A 5,231-nucleotide genomic window follows, 5' to 3' on the forward strand; every position below is an offset into this window, starting at 1 on the left:
TGGCATTGCAGAGTCATGTACACATGTTGGGGCTCTACTATTTAAGATTGAGGCAGCAGTCCGCATCCGCGGAAAAAAGACCGTGACAGATGTGCCTGCTTACTGGAAAATACCATCTGGAATTAACAAAGTCCACGGAGAGGTCGCCCACAAGATAGACTTTACTTCTGCTAAAGCTCAGAAGATTGCTCTGGACAGTGTCATCAATGACAACAGTCCCATGCCTGGCCTACGGACACGAGCCAGTAGACACATACCACAAGCCACATTGGACGACTTGTCATCACTGCTCCCTGTTCTCCATAAACATAGGGCAGTTTGTATGTCGACAATGGACAACTACCATCACGCCTATGCTGACCCTGTCCAGCCAGCTGTGATGCCAAAACTCCTGCAAGACCATCTGTGTGACCCACAGTTTGATCATGCTCCACTATCTGTCCTTCTCCAGCAATGTGAGACAGTGAAAGACATGGCAGTTGTGACAAAGGAAAAAGCCAACATCATCAGTACACACACAAAGCAGCAGCATAAGTCATCTGCCTGGTATGGAGTACGGGCAGGGAGAGTAACCGCCTCAGCTATGCATGCAGTTGTTGTTTGCAACATTGAGAAGCCGGCTGTGTCCACGGTGAGAAAAGTGTGCTACCCAACAGCACTGTTGACTACACAAGACACAAGATGGGGAATTGAACATGAGACAACTGCAAGGAGTGCTTATCAGGCCAAACAAGCACCACACCACACTGACCTGAAAATTGATCTGTCTGGATTCTGCATCAACCCTGGGTTTCCACAAGTAGGCGCTTCACCCGATGGATTACTTCACTGTATCTGCTGTGGTAAAGGCTGCCTGGAAATAAAGTGTCCAGCAAAGCACAAGAATACAACTGTCCAGGAGGCTTGTGATGGTGACAGGGACTTCTGTCTCCAACTTGTGGACAACACATTTCTACTTAAACGAGGCCACAGATACTACACACAGGTGCAGACACAGATCTATGTGACTGAGTCCAAATACTGTGTCTTTGTGGTGTGGACACAGAAAGATCTCGTTGTTGTCCGAGTCATGCCAGATGTCAGGTTCTGGGAGTCATGTCTACAAAAGGCACAGGAATTTTTCCTGAAGGTTTCCCTCCCTGAGCTCATTTGCCGCCACTACACACAAGATGCCTCCACACCGCAGCCCTCAAGAGTTTTGGCTGTAACAGTCCCACAAGTAAGAGGGCAGAAGAGAGCGAGGAAGAAGCCCACAGAAAGTAAAGAGAATATGTGGTGCGTGTGCCAAGGGCCTGAGGAACTGGATGACATGGTTGCGTGTGACAACAAGAACTGTGCGACGCAGTGGTTCCACCTTTCCTGTGTTGGACTTGATGCAACTACTGCAGCAGGTGACTCCTGGTTTTGTGATGCATGTCTGTAGTCACACAGCTGTCCAAAGACATACATTGTATATATTATAAATTGTATAGATACCTATTTATTTATAGCATGGAAAGAAATAAGAAATGTATATTTATTATTATTACATAAGAAATTGCACTACCTCCATTTTTATTTGAATCCGTTATTGCATTGTTGTTGTTTACTATATTTATAATTTGCACTACCTCCATTTTCTATGTGTCCATTGTTGTTATTTTATAGATACCTATTTATTTATAGTATTGAAAGAATTTATAAAAAAAATGTGTATTTATTATTGTTATATAAGAAATTATAAAATAAGAAATCGGTGTCCATTTTTTATTTGTAACCTTTTATCTTGAAGCATTCCGTTATTGCATTGTTGTTGTTTACTATATTTATAATTTGCACTACCTCCATATTCCATGTGTCTATTGTTGTTATTTTATAGATACCTATTTATTAATAGTATTGAAAGAATTTATTAAAAAAATTGTATTTATTATTGTTATATAAGAAATTATAAACTAAGAAATCGGAGTCCATTTTTTATTTGTAACCTTTTATCTTGAAGCATTCCAACTACACTGCACCGTTCTGTGTTCTCAGGTTGCACTACTTGCAAATAAACACTGAAAAACATCTGATTGTGACACTTCTTGCTTTTGCACATCATACTGTTATTGCTTCTGGTTTATAAGACACATGCATCTTAGTATGTTTATTGTGAAGATTGTGGGTATGGATGAAACAGACACTTATGGCTGTATTTAATGCACATTTATTTCAGCACAACACTAGGGCTCATGTTTGTGAGAACACAACATACAGACACAATCTTATCAAGGAATGTCATGTCTTCATCCTTGCATGGCAACACCATGTGAATCGGTACTTTTTGTGACAAAATAGTGTACTTGTTGCGGACGGTTCCAATCACCCTTTCCACATGAATTCGGAGGGGGGCAATTTTTCTGGTGCTCTCCACATCTCTTGCATCCAGTTGACAGCGTCCTTTTGTGAAAGCAGGGATCTTTACCTCGGCACACATAAGTCCCACACTGTCCTGTATGTCAAAGCCGCGATCAGCCAACACCAAATCCCCAGGTAACAGTTTGTCCAGAATCCCACAGTTATCAGTTATGTGCTTATCACTGATGCGCCCCCCCCCCATCCCTTGGAAATGAATGAAATTGAGCCCTGTGGTGTAATACCAATAAGGTACTTCATAGTTGTGTTGTGTTTGTAGTGGGAATATGACTGAGCTTGAGCTTTAAGATTTGATGGTCTCTGCATGAATATTTCGAAACAGTCCAGAATAACGGCAACACGCTTCCCAAAGGCCTCCACAAACTGATGAGGCATAGTTGCATGCAACGCATCTCGCCCTGGCCAGTTAATCAAAAGGTTGGTGCGGGCATGCAAAACATTTATGATGTTACTGAAGGTTTTGGAAACAGTTTTTCTGTCTACACAAAAGAGGTGGGCAATGTGTTGTATTGGTAAATTTAGTCTAAGGCGCATGAGAGTCAGGAAAAGCATCTGAAAAGGTGACAGTACTTTACTACTCTGTGTCACGTACGGTCCAACACAGGCTAGAACACCCATGACAACTTCAAGGTGTGGAAGTCCAGTGTAGTACTTCACTTTGACGTTGTCATCCTTCAGGAAATGTTCATTCATTTTTCTCTGGCCAAGCTCACATTTCAGGGCCCTGTTCTCTTCCAGCAGCTGGTCGATTTCATCGCGCCGACGCTGACAGAAGTCACATTCTGTCAGCAGTCTCTGGTCAGCTCCATCCTCTACTGGTGCTGGTGTCTCCACTGTGGATCATATAAGGAATTGTAATAACTGTCTCATCCATCGCAGGTGTACTGTCAGTCCTTTGCCGTTTTCTCTTTTCCTGCCTCTCATAGCGTGCGGTCTTTGTGGCCTTCTTCTCAGTGTGGCCCAGGTTTACTGATGGTGCCCAATTTGGATGAGAGTTGAACATTTCATTTGCTGGTTTTCCTGGTAACACAATCAAAATTATGATTGCATAGCAGAAGTGTTGAAAACATATAGAACCATAATGTTGTGATATGTTTGTGTTGTGTTTGTGTGCGCGCGCATCATGTGTATGTATGTGGTGTCGCGGTTGAAGGAAAGAAACAATGTATAAAAAGAAAATCGTACACCTTCTTTAAAGTACCAGAATGAAAATGCAGGGAACACACTCTCATCGACACCAGGATACTGTGGAAGGTTATGTTTGGTCGTCTTACAGCCGAGATCCAAGCAAGCCGACGACTCTTTGTTATCTCGGATACTAGGTCTCCGTGGGTGCGCTTCCAAGCAGGAAAGCGGTGGAAAGTTAATCCATTTTTTTATCTTTTTCCCATGATGATTATGTGTTGCGCGGTTACACCCCACAATACAGCAACGGGTTACCATGGTTTAAATAACGTAACTTAAATCAAATTAAGCCACAGAACTGAGAGGAAGTACGTCTACAAACAGTGCGCAGTAGTCCGAGTAGTAGTAAAGGAAGCTGCCAAAATGGCGGCCACGCCACGTGATGACGTCACGACGCCCAAGCCCTATTGGAATTCGTTGAGGGAGGGGTGAGCTAACTTTGTTTGTTTGGGATCTCGCTTCAAACACAAACAGAACACCCACAATCGCTGATACAACCTTTAAGTTCAGGCAATTGCAGTCTGATTCTGTTAGTTCACCTCACCTCCTGATCCGAGACCTTCTTTCCTTTGCAACTTCATATTTATCAGGTTAGTTCTCCTCTCGTGTCTCGAGACATTAGCTGTCGACTCGCCAGTGTCTGACTCGGATCTGTCTGCTGGGCCAACCGTGCCGTGTGTGTGATGCAGCAGGGCCGGAAATAGAAATGATTAGTTAATCTTTCGAGTCTCGAGTTCGGGTTCGCAGGGTCCGAGTCTTTCGTTCTTCCTGTCAGTCCATAGAGACTATGCTGTCAGTAGCGGAAAGAGAAATGATTAGTTCATCACTCGAGTCTCGAGTTCGGGTTCTAGTCTTTCGTTCTTCCTGTCAGTCCATAGAGGCTATGCTGTCAGTACAGGACAGAGAAATGATTAGTTCATTTTCTTCGAGTCTCGAGTTCGGGTTTTAAATCCTTCGTTCTTTTGTCACGTGACCGCTGGTATCTCGCATCAAATACAACATTATATTCGTATTATTGACTGCGTCTGAATGTATATTGTTTTATATTTAGGAAATAAAATACAAAATATGTGCAAAACATTATCTGTAAAATAAACGTTCCATCTTATATTGTCCCTGTCCTTCTATTTTCTAAATGTTTCTTGTGCAACTGTGGTATGTTTTATTATATATTATACATTAATTAAGTGCTATTATATTTAATACCTTAACTATGTGCTTGTTTGTAAAAAGGTTGTAAATTAGTAGGCTATTCAATACGGTGACAAGTCACGTGACAAAAGAACGAAGGACTCAAACCCGAAGACTCGAAAAAATTAACTAATCATTTCTCTTTCCGGTACTGACAGCATAGCCTCTATTGGACTGACAGGAAGAACGAAAGACTCGGACCCATCCCGAACCCGAACTCGAGACTCGAAAGATGAACTAATCAATTCTCTTTCCGGTACTGACAGCATAGTCTCTATGGACTGACAGGAAGAACGAAAGACTCGGACCCATCCCGAACCCGAAGACTCGAGAGAGATGAACTAATCATTTCTGTTTCCAGTACAGATTCAGAACCCATATGTGGCGCAATGCGCATGCGCGGTCGACACAAAATGAACGAATCACTCTCTGAGACAACTCGGTAGTCCCGAGTCATA

General features: G+C 42.6%; 1 pseudogene across 1 annotated transcript; it reads right to left on the reverse strand.

Annotated features, from left to right (window-relative positions):
* Nucleotides 1-2,172: 2,172 nt before the first annotated feature.
* LOC143743121 (uncharacterized) lies at nucleotides 2,173-4,163 on the reverse strand (annotated as a pseudogene). Its single transcript, XR_013205499.1, has 3 exons — nucleotides 4,127-4,163; nucleotides 3,283-3,417; nucleotides 2,173-3,230 (listed from the first exon to the last, which is right to left on the reverse strand). The product of XR_013205499.1 is annotated as an uncharacterized LOC143743121 (transcript).
* Between the last annotated feature and the right edge of the window lie 1,068 nt (nucleotides 4,164-5,231).

This window comes from Siphateles boraxobius, unplaced genomic scaffold (assembly GCF_051911475.1).
Source record: "Siphateles boraxobius isolate OS27281-9 unplaced genomic scaffold, OSU_SipBor_1 1, whole genome shotgun sequence".
Taxonomy (NCBI): Eukaryota; Metazoa; Chordata; class Actinopteri; order Cypriniformes; family Leuciscidae; genus Siphateles; species Siphateles boraxobius.